General features: G+C 38.5%; 1 protein-coding gene across 2 annotated transcripts in view; it reads left to right on the plus strand.

The window, feature by feature from the left end:
* Positions 1-12019, plus strand: part of GABBR2 (gamma-aminobutyric acid type B receptor subunit 2) — a 477214-nt gene that overhangs the window by 51249 nt on the left and 413946 nt on the right. Inside the window, exon 1 of one of the 2 annotated variants that reach the window (XM_040549354.1) lies at positions 468-590. The exons of the other annotated variant lie outside the window; for it this stretch is intronic. The gene's annotated coding sequence lies outside the window, so the exon portion shown is untranslated. Of the gene's footprint in view, positions 1-467; positions 591-12019 lie in introns of those variants that run through there. 2 annotated transcript variants of the gene reach the window in all.

Below are 12019 nucleotides of genomic sequence, written 5' to 3' on the forward strand. Positions count from 1 at the left end.
CATGCGGGAAATACTGTTTACTTCCATGGTCTGAGTGAACTCTTTGTACCCTGCTTTTAGATCCTCACAGAGGACCAGCCAAAGTCTCTGGAACATTCACAGCCACGCAGCAGCATCAGGGCTAGCTGCTCCAGGCATGTCTCCACAGCCAGGGCTGCTTCAGATGAAGACCTTCTGTAGAGCCTTCCTGCTTGCTAACCTCTACGTTAACTGAAATCAACCTGAGCTTATAAATAGTTTACAATTTTCTTTAGAAAATAAAATATATATATATATATATAAAGAAAAACAACTCCACAAAACAAACAGCTATCTTGCCTAGCCTTAGTCACAGCTAAACAGCTGTGAAAAATCATTTCTGCTAATACAGCACCAGTCACGGCAGAGAAATACAGCTTTTCACAGGTGGCTCTCATTTTCTGGGTTGATGACTTGAGACCTAAGCATTTGATTTTTCAGAAGCACTGAGTAGTTACAGCTGCAGCTGAAGTTAATAGTAGCTGGGCTTTGAGGATGGGAGGAGCACTATGTAACAAGTATCCCGAAAAAGCACTTTTCAGCATTTTCAGGATGAGCACACAGAATTAATAGTAAGTTTTATTTTTTAAAATCTCAATTTCTTCAGGACTTGTTTTAATATTAGACATTGTGCCATTTGTTATTATTACAGGTATGTTGTGAAAATGATGTTTTAGAATGCCATAAAATATCCAGGTGAACTTAGTGAACTTAGAGAAATTGTGGAGGAAATTAATGGCTTTTAATATGAACTCATACTGAGCTCACAAAAAGAGAATTTGGGGCAGTAAAATGCAGCAGAACTGAATCAAGTGGGATAGAAAAAAAGAAATACTGCTGTTTCAGTTTCTTCTGTCATGTTCTCCTAGTAGCGTGAAATAATTCAAATGCATGCTAAAAAAAGTAAGGTTAGGTATAGTCTCTTCATTCTGTGTAACTCCCTCTATGTGAATTAGTAAAACCTTATCTTGATGCAAATGAAAACAAAAAGATCTTGGAGGAATGGAGTCCTTTGCCCTAGTGCAAGGAGAGATCCCATGTTCTTGTGGTCTGTAAATGCACAACTGTAAGCAGTTAGTCCTCTGGCAAGGGACCTGCTATAGTGCCAGGTGGACCCTACAATCAAAGCTTTAGTTTCAGATTTTGGTGGTAGCTCATAAGTAAGAGTAAGCAAATAAAGTAGTTATCCCTAGCTTTTGTGGTGACTGATGTTTTTCCTTTCCTAGCAGGAGGATGTAGGGACAGGAATGCATCAAAGGTTCAAAAATATTAATGTGGCAGTCTAATCAGGTCATCTCCTGAGATAGGAGGAGAAACCAACCATGTGCTGAACTGCTGGGTTTCTGTTACTTGTTAAAATATTAGAGGGAAAAGGTGACCTGGCAAAGCATAAGGAATCCTTAAAGTTTTGTACTTTCTTTCTTCACTGCATAGCTGTGACTGATGTAAGAAATACTGTAGCTAAGTCTGGTTCATATCCACATATCTAGTTGCAGTTGGCCTGTTTCTGATTATGCTTAGGATTTTATTGTGGTTTTGCATTAGAATTAGTTAATGACTTGAAAGGTGAGTTTTGGTGGATCTGCTTGTGCTCATTTAAGATTTCCCCTGGCTGTTGGAAATTACCATCTTCATTACAGTCAGAAGAATGAGGCAAGTGTTTGTGGTTCATCCCCTCCACTTTTATAACCCACATTAAGAAGGTTTCTGGTAAAGAAGTCAGACTGAACAGGAGGAACTGAAGTGCAAGCTCATGTCTTGTTCTCTCAGCTCTTTACTAAGGTTCAGCTAGGGCAGAGCAAGTATGTTTGGTGCTCATATTAGTACCCGAGTGTCAGGCTCAAATGACTTCTAAAGCTTTTGCCCACCTTCTTGCCCACTTCTGCTGGCAGTTCCTTGTCAGCAGGAAACTGTATTCTTCAGCAGATTTCTGCAGAGGCCACTGTAAGCCCTGGATAACAGTTCTAAGTGTTCCTCCCATTAAGTTTTTCAAAGGCTGGATTTTGTGTCCCTGAATTTCAGCTTTGAAATGATTCCAAGCATTGCCCTATGCAGCAGGATAACAGTACCTGAAAACTGGGACAGCATGGTCACAAGATTGCATGCTTTCAGTGATGCACAAGTGTAGGAAACTTTCCAACTCCTAGTAATAATACTACCTCAGATGGGAGAATAAAATTTTGCTAGGTTTTGTTGTTATTTTTGTAAGCTATGGTCTCTGAAATAAGTCACTATCAATTCATCTGGTTTGACCCAATTCAAATTAACATTGAGGTTTATCTGCCTTGATCTGATCAGGAGCTACACAGCTGCTTGGTAGCCATAATGGATGTGGTTATGAAGCTATGTACAATGATTAACAAAAATATTGTCACGTACTGTGTTGCTCAGAAGTGTGTGTAACGTTATGTCAGCATGTGGTGTTCTTCCGTGCTAGCTTTTTTAACATAAAGAATCCTTGTTTCACCTCTTACTTCAGAATACCTTTACTTCTGGCTGCTCTTATTTCTGCTGCTTCTGCTTTCTGTTGATGTGCCTCCCTGAGGGACTTTCACACTGGCCAAATTTGTCAAGTTTTGCAGGTCAGTAACTGGTAAACTGAAACTTAAAGTTCTTGCTGGTTTCTACTCCTGGCCTGTGCTGAAAGCACTTTCTGGGGTCCTACAATGTTGTATCAGTGTTTCTATACTTCTGCCTCTCAGTGCTGTTGGCAGGTAGCTGGGATTCAGTGAAAAAGGAACCTTTTAAGATCTGCGAAGATGTGATTATAATGTTTTCCTTCACCTTTTTGTTACTGTTGGCTTCATAAGCGTATTTGTTCTGGGCTATGAACTGTGGATGGTGAAACGCATGCAGTGCAACGCTGCAGCCTGCTCCTTTGGTGAAAATTAGTTCTGCTATTCACTGTCTCTTATCCCAATTTGTAGTAGTTTCTTGAAAGTTGCTTATCCTTTGGCATTAAACTGGCTGTAGTATGGCAAAAGTGTGATATGTTCAAGTTATGCTGGTGAAATAAACTCTGCGAATCCTTAACAGGAAAATTGGAGAGAAGAGAGGTGGAAAGGACTCAAAGAGGTTGTGTTTTCCATGTACCTGTCCAAATATAAATGGATTGATTGCAACTGTAAGTTCTCACAAGTGTTTGTCTAACCTATTCTTAAAAACCTCTTGTGATAGAGAGGTTCTAAATCCTCTTGTAGTCATATATCCTAGCTTTCAGCATTGGGCATGGGGAACATTTCTGTCTTAAATCTGTGATGTAAGCCAATACTTTACTACCAGCAGAAGTGGAGGAGAAAATGGTACACCATACCCCTTGAATTTACTACTTACGAACTTGAAGACTGATAAATGATGACCAGTTTTCACTTTCCAGAATGAACTGTCATAAACCCTTTATCCTCTTCTCTATAGACTTCTGCATGGCTCACTCAAGAGTCAACTGTGCAGAATCTGAGTATTTCTTTAGTTTTAGCATTCAGGCTGGATATTCTGATAAAGACTTTACCAGTGCTCCACAGAGCAAAAGGACTGCTTCAGTTGTCCTATGGACAATACTCTTTCTTATTGTGTTGTGTGGTGTTTTCTTTTTCTTAATTTGGTGTGGTACAGTAGATCATCGGCTAGAAAGAGGTCAGCACCTGCCCCTGTTTTCCTTAGTATAGTCCTACATCTATGGAACTGAAAATGTAAAGTTTCTATTTGCACTTAATTCAAATGGAGGTCCGTGCTTGTAATGGGAACCGCCTAGAAGGTTAGACAAATGAAGTTGTTCAATGTAGAGGCCTTTTTTTCCCTACTTAAAAACAAATGGGGGGAAAAGAGTGCTGCTCTTCAATCAGTTGGATGTTGGTTTTGCTAGACATGTATGTTGTCTCTAACCTATTAAAGATGAAGTGTCAAATCAACTTGGAATATACATAACTGGAGTCTGTAATTTGGGTGAGGACCTGTGAAGCCATCTGACAGCAGAGACTTCCTACTGAAACAAATGGCACTCAGACCTGTATGTGTAGGAAGTACATGTTTTTTGATGTATTTATGGTAATAAAGTAGGGATTAGACCACTCACTTCTTCCTGGCTTTTCCTGTCCTTCATATGAAGAAGATATTTTCTGTTCATCTGCTATATAAAATGGTGCATATATGTTAGCTACAGGCTTACTTCTGCCCAGAAGTAATCTTTGTCATACTCCTTGAGACTAAGTCTTCTGTGGCTTTTAGTTTCGAAACTTGCTAACAAAACCCTGCCTCAAAGTCCTTGCATACTGTCAGTTTCACAGCTGAGCGGCCTTTGAGATACAGCACTCAAAAACGAGGTCACCTGCAAATCTTGACTTTAGGCTGTCAGCACAGAGATGTTAGCAACACATATCTTTAGTTCAGACTAGCAATATATGGAATACTTCAGAAAACAGTTTGATAACCTATCATTCAAAATAATGTCTTTTACTTCACTTCTAATAGATCTTTTATAGAATGTGCCTCCGTACATGTAGGGTGGCACTATCTAAAATAACATTTCAGATTTATCACAACTTTGGATTGTTTTTGTCTAGAAGATGAACTAAGACCAGGTATTAGCTCCCATTTACTATAATAACACCTTTAATCCTGTTAAGCCACCACATGAGCAAAGGAAGACAGAAAAATAAGATTTTGTCTATGGCTGTCTTTAATGGTGTTACTGGTGATGATTACTGATACACTATGTGAGGTTTTTAGGTTGCTCATAGAACAACCTATGAGAATCCCTAGTGTTCCCAGGTAACTAATTACTTCTTATGCAGAGAAACTATTATGCTCTACACTTATGTTTATCTTTGCAGCACTAACAACTTCTTGCTCTTAGCAAATAAATTGCTTTATCAGTGCTTTTTCTGTGAAGATCTCCTTCCTTCCAGACTTCCACCCCTTCTAGAAAAAAATAATTCATTCTATTAACTGTTTGTATTGGAACAATGAAGCAGGCATTTTCTTATCAGCTATGTCCTTGACTTACCTAGCAAGTAAGAAGTTTTCTGACACCCTGAGACAGAGAAAGGGTGTCTGAAACAAAATATATGAAGCATTTAGCTGGGAATGGGGGCAGCCTGGCCACTGCTCTGAACTTTCCTCACCTAACCTGCCTTAGTCAACCCATATGAAAACTTCAAGTAGAAAACTATATGAGTCTGCAAAGTTTTTAGACGCCCTCTATATAAGTTATCTGTGTATCTCATACCCTTAAGGAGAGAGTCCAGCCTTGACTTAAGGTGGGGAAGTAGATGTGCTGGCAGTTGAGTAATTTGTGTAAAATAATCCAGTTAATCAGGAGCAGAGCTAGGATTTAAAATCTTGTTTTCTCAAGGATGACAATTTAGGTCTTAAATCATGTTGTGATGCAACGACGTACTTAGAAAACAAACTAGCACTGATTCTGAAACAATACCAGCTAATAAATGTGATGGAAAAACGTTTGCATAGCTGCATAGTGTATTGCCCAGAATGAACTATATGTGGAAAGCTGCAAAGACCAAAAAAAAAAAATAAAAAATTAGGGGCATCTTGCAGATGGTAATTTATAAAAGGCTAAATTAAGCCTATGCAATAAGCTCATGGTTAGAACAGAGCTGTATATTTCTCTAAAATGTCCATAAGAAAGCATGATTTACTCTCATTTCTAGTGGTGACTTTCTTGTTTCAGAGACAGGTTACTGCCTTTCCAGCCCTCTAGTCTTGGCATGCCTTGCTGCCTAACAATTGGATTAAACTGACAAGCAAAACTGTGCTCCCTCCCTGCTGCAGCTTCTCACCTCTCACCCTGCTCCTCTGTCCCAGCTGGATGTAGGATGTGGGTGAAATCTTGCTCCTAGGTTGCATGTGTTCATGGCCTGGTCCAGGAGAGAGTTCAGTATCATCCCATAAATTCATGGAGTGTCAGCTAGAGCAGCTGACTGCATCCTATAAACATAGATGTTTCTTCCTTCCAAGAAAGTGGAGTAGCCTTTGAAATGAAGTATGGTGAACATCAGGAATGATGCATATCTGTCTGTTCTAAAAAGCAGAATTCTTTCCTTAGAGCTAGCAAGTGCAATTGGAGATGCTTATAGATAGAAATATGATATCAATGGAAATTTAGACAGGAAACTTAAAATGTTGAACAGTCTTTTTTCTGCCATGCTAATCCCCTGACTAACCTTGTAATTTAACATTTGCTTCATAATTGGATTAAGTAGAGTAAAGAAAAAATTTGCTTAATGGAAGTAAGTGGAAGCAATGAAGTGAAACATGTAAAAATAACTTGGACAAAATTCTTTAAAGTATGCTGTGGAGAATGATGGGGGGGGGGGTGGGAAGGCAAAACAAACTAACAGCCTCTCCTCATGTTCAGTCAGGTACATATGAAGCAGCGCTTCTCGTAGGTCTCTAAGATTGCTGTATTTGTGTAACACCCTAAATTGAGAATATAAACTTACTGGGGATTAAAAAGATAATCTCATGAGGTCCTTTACAACTGTAATTCTAAAATAGATTAGGTATTTTTCTAGGATGTTAGTTCTGTGTGTTATTTTTAAATACATCTATTTAAACATTTCTATTGATAATAAATTTTAATATTCAGTTCATTTTATAAAAATTCAATATTTTCTCATGAACAGAAATTTAAGAATTTTGGGGAGTTTGAGCAAATTTTTTTGTTTTGTTATTTGACACAAAGTGGAAATAATGGTGATTTACCTAATTATCTCTTGATTAGTTTCCTGTGGGAGATAAAGAACAAATCTTTTTGGCACATGTGGTTTTCACTGTCCTCCAGTGACTGCAGGTGACAAAGGCTCTCTGCCATTCAATACCATGCTTGGACCTGTTACAGTGAGAAGTCTCTTTTTTTGTTGTTGTTCCCTTGTTATCCCCTCTTTAGGAGGTTACTGAGAAGGAGGGTTGTGTAAAGGAAGCTCACAAATTGTAATCTTAACTGAGACTCAAGTGATTCAGCTGGGAAATAGGATTATATATAGTAATTCAGACACATCTCTTGTTTTTTATTTAATATCCAGCAATGGGCTGACTTGGCCTTAACTGTAGCATCATAATTTTTCTACACTTGTCTATATATACACACAAAAACCCCTTTGCTTCTAAACAACTTGCATTTCTATTAGACATGTGAGATCCAGTTATTGAAATGCACATGCTGTGCTGTACTGAGGTTTTGGAAAAATGTTACAACTTCTCAACAAATCAGAAAGCAGTTCTTTGTCTTATGGTTTCTTTAATCCAAATACTTCTAAGAATCAGTACAGAGCATGCTCCCTTACTTGTGTGTTTTTTGTTTAAATGCGTGTCATTTTTCTGATCTCATGTACGTGATCTAGCTGGCAAGTAAGAGTCAGTGCATTGTGAGGCACTGGAGCAGGCTGCCCAGAGAAGCTGTGGATGCCCCATCCTTGGAGGTGTTCAAGGCCAGGCCGGAGGGGCCTTTGGGCAACCTGGTCTGGTGGGAGGTGTCTCTGCCCATGGCAGGGGGTTGGGACTGCGTGGTCTTTAAGGTCCCTTCTGACCCAAACCATTCTGTGATTGACTTCATTTTCACATAATTGGTGCACATGTTATTTAGAGATATAGGTCTTTTAAAATAAGTTAAGTAACTTTAAAGCCTGTATTCTCAAATTTCAGAAGAGAATTAGACATGTAAATCACTTTGACATTTCTGAAAATATTGCTTCAGTCCTCTTTCATCCTGTAACTTAAAAGGACAGGCAAGCCTTTAATCCTTTGAAGTCACAAGTCTGCATTATCACTGGAAAAAATGGCACTGTATTTCCACATGCATAGAGCTATCTATCTGTCCTAGAAGACTTCTGAAGGAATGCTTGTAAACTCAATTGAAGTAAAGATCCTCCTGAGGATCAGGATGTCTACAGAGGCATGGGCAGCTCTGGGAGTGCTGTTTTGGCGATTTACAGTGTAATTAAAATGCCATTTATTTTAGTATTTATTTACCAGACTGATGCAACTGTTTGAATGGATGCTGCTCTTGGGTAAAGATAAACAAAGTAGGGTAGCAGATAAACAAAGCTGGTAAACTCTTTGGGACGAATAGAAGAGAGTGTATATGAGGATCATAGACTATCCCAAGTAGGAAGGGACCCGCAAGGATCATCGAGCCCAACTCCTGGCTCCACACAGGACCACCCAAAAGCCAAGCTGTGTGTCTGAGAACATTGTCCAAATGCTTCTTGAACTCCGGCAGGCTTGGTGCTGTGACCACTGCCCTGGGGAACCTGTTCCAGTGCCCAACCACCTCTGGGTGCAGAACCTTTCCCTAACACCCAGCCTGACCCTCCCCTGTCCCAGCTTTGTGCTGTTCCCTGGGTCTTAGCTTCGCTTAGGTCCATGAGTTTGGGGCTTAGTCTAAAATACCACTATAAATGCACTGATAAAAAGATGGCAAAAACGGTTTAGCTAACACCACTCCTTTTTGCTATCAAAATAAGGTGAGATCAAACATAGCTGTTATGTATAAGGTGAAAAAAAACATTCAAATATAACTTGATGTATTTCTTTTAGAGCTGCTTAGCCTGTGTACTCAGGCAACAAAGTCGTTTTAATATTTATACAATATTACTGAACTATTCTTTCTCTTCCTTGCCCTTAGACTTCCCATAATTAGTCATGATGTTGATGGATGTCCAAAAATGTATTTAGTTGCACAATGAAACGGTGGTCTGTTAAAGGAAAGTATTTTTCCAGTGACTGCATTGGCAACAGCTATTCTCTAGCACCCTGCTGCAAGGCCTTCCAGTGTAGCATACCTTGCTTTCCTTAAACGTCTCTTTACCTGGACTTGCTTGCATTTAATGACCTTAACTTTTACAGCTTTTACAGTTGTTCAGTGTACCTCTCCTTTCTTCAAGGTATTTCATCAAATATTTCTTCCTCCTAATGGCTGTCTGTTGCCTCCTTTCTCTGGTCTCTGTGCCAGTCCCATCTGCTCTGCTCCTTGCCAGTGTCCCAAAATGTGGCATCAGTCCTCCCATGTGCCACTTCTCCACAGTGCTCCCTCCAGATATAGTTTTGATTTACAATGAAAACAAATTTGGAGAGAAAAGCATTTAGCTGCATTGGTTTAATCTATATCCAGAAGAATAATGTGAAACGTATCGTTCTTGTTCTCTGCAGTGCTAGAGAATTTTACTGAGGAGTGAGAAATCCTTGTACTTCAAACTACAGGTAGAATTTGAAATCACAGATGGAATCCCACTGTGAATGATTTGATTTCAAATCTTCATATCATGTCTACTGCAGTGAGGGAGTCATAAGCCTGTGTTTTCTGCCGTATTCCCATACGGTGCACAAGGGAGAGCAGAAAAGCTTCACATTATTTCATACCCACACAGAGCAGTGAGCCAAACAAACAGATGAAGAGGAAGTGAATATAGCTCAGCATAATGCAAAAGAATGGACAACAGCTTATATATATGTACATTAAGCATCTTAATTGAAATTAATCAATTATGACGCCTGATCATGTAGATCTTATAGCAGAATTGAGAAAGCAGATGAGGATTTCCCCAGAAACTATATGGCATGAGGGACGCTTCGGGGGTTGTGTATAGGGCTGTCTTAAAGCAGACCCAAGTGAGGAGCTGTTAGCCTCAAATTACATGTTCTTTTCCGTTTGGAACTTCACCCATTGGTCATTCATCCATCCCCATAAATTCTGGTAGAACTAGGCTGTATTTCTTAGGAAATCAACTATAAGATGTTGGAAAAATGTCATCCCTAAGTGATTTGGGTAAGTACTTCTTAATTTTGCTTTAAGAATTTTTGTACTCTTTTTACTTCTATGTGTTATGTAGACATTTGAATTTCATAAATCTGTTCTCTGGCTGGTAGGTTGTGTCTCTACAAATATTTTATTTCCCACAGACTTAAAAAATGTGACAAAATGAATCTTGATTTCACCTTTGAGAAATGGGAAGAGGTCTTCAAACTTCTAAAACATAACCACTTTTATAAGCTGCATTTGCTTACCTAGTTTATAGGTTAGATTACTGAGGATGGGCATAATTACAGTTTACTGCTAACAAAAATAATGGTAAATGTTGGTGCTTCCAACTGCTACAGATTTCAGGGCAGGGAGGAGAGCACAGATGTGTGAAGTGGGATAGATATCATCATGGGAGGGCTGATGTTCTTATAGATAGTTTCTGTTTGAGAAGCGCAAGATTTAAACTTGGATGGGGGAGGAAAAAAAAATCTGTGCTCTTTGCTTCTGACTCCAGAGACCTTAAACTGCAGTGCTCTCAAATGAATCCTCTCTGGAGGAAAACTATACCCTCTTGTGGAGACTCTTTGCCTTCTTTTTGATCTCAGTGTGCTTAAGAAAAAGACATTATTTTTTCAGGAGCCTACGGAGACTCAGGTCTCACACAGACCAAAATCTGCTAACGTCTTATCACTGTTTTCTCACAACTACCTGTCTTGACTGTTGCATTCTTCTGAGGCTGCTAAAGTGCTAAAGAAGCACAAAACACCTATTGCCCTGTGTTTGCCACTGATCCTATATGTGAATGGAAATGCCACTGTGATACTAGAGCTTTCATTTTTGATTGTGACCATTTCTATAAACAAAAAGAAATGGAACTAGCAAGTTTTGGCAGAAGTTTTTCAAACCATCCCCCCCCCCCCCCCCCCCCAATTATCTTTTTTTTTTTTTCTACAGCTTGCATTGACTTTTCTTGAAGATAGATAGTTCTATCTGTCTCACTGACTTGGAAGTCTAATAAATTTCAAGTTTAATAATCAATTCTGTTTTGAAGTTGGGATCTGAAATCAACTAAGAGGAACTTAATTATGTTCTTAATTCAGGATGTTGAGCTACCACAGCTAATTGTACTTATGCTGTGTACACAATATCAGTGTGAATAAATAGCTTCCTTTACATAAACTAATGTGCCCCTGTCTTGAGACATGTTCTAAGCAAAGGTAATGATCATGTTATTTATCGTTACAAGTCTTCCAGCCTGCTAGTGGTGCAAATTTATAGTAATAATCATGATGGGTGTACTCTTTCTGAAATTATTTGTTACTGCATTGTGGATGATTCTTATGACTGAATTACTGAATCTGTTCCCTTGAACATCTTACTAGACATTCATAAAATAGCTTTGTGTGAAGACCTCAGATACACAGAAAGAGATGCCTATCTTTTTCTCTAGTCTGATTTGTGGCATGAGATATATGAAAAATAACTACAGAATCATAATGTTTTCAGCTCACTTTTCCAAAATTGGGGAAAAAAAATGGCTCCATCAATAATATATTTTCGTGGCTGTTGCCCAGCTAGTTCTCCAGGAACATCTTGCTTGGCACTGGAGACACTCAGGATGTACAGCAGCCATTTGTCCACTGTGTTAGGTTTTACCCTATATTAAAAGGGGCGGACCTAACACTTCCTAACCTAGGTTTAATAACTTAACTCAAATTCTAAAGTAAGTGTTATGAGTGTGGATTAGAGAGCAGATAACCAGTGGAAAAAATGATAATTCACTAGGATCAAGGGATCACAATAAATGTATTTATGTGCAAACAACTGGTTTAAAATGGCAGTACGTTTATTGAGTGTTTAAAAAAGCCTGTTTGCAAAGACTGAAATAAGTAGGTAAATATACTAAAGCACTTCTTTAAAAAGATAAAATTGACATCTTGAAACATTTAAAGGAAAAACTAGTTTCATGGAAAAACATAGTTTTCACTCTTCAGGAGACACTTTTTAGAGGTAATACCTTTGAAAGTCTTTTTAGTCAAGAAGTTGATAAAATAGAAGGAATGAAGTAATAAAGCATCTTTATTAAGAAAAGATACATGAATTGTAAGAAATTTGGTAGGTGAAGTTAAGGAGGTAATGAAAGATGTTCTTCATATCTACAGAAAATGGTATAGGGTACAATAACTAATTTAAGAGAGGTTTTATAAAATTTGTAGATAAGTAAATGATGATTTAGGACTCCAG

Source organism: Cygnus olor, chromosome 2 (assembly GCF_009769625.2).
Source record: "Cygnus olor isolate bCygOlo1 chromosome 2, bCygOlo1.pri.v2, whole genome shotgun sequence".
Taxonomy (NCBI): Eukaryota; Metazoa; Chordata; class Aves; order Anseriformes; family Anatidae; genus Cygnus; species Cygnus olor.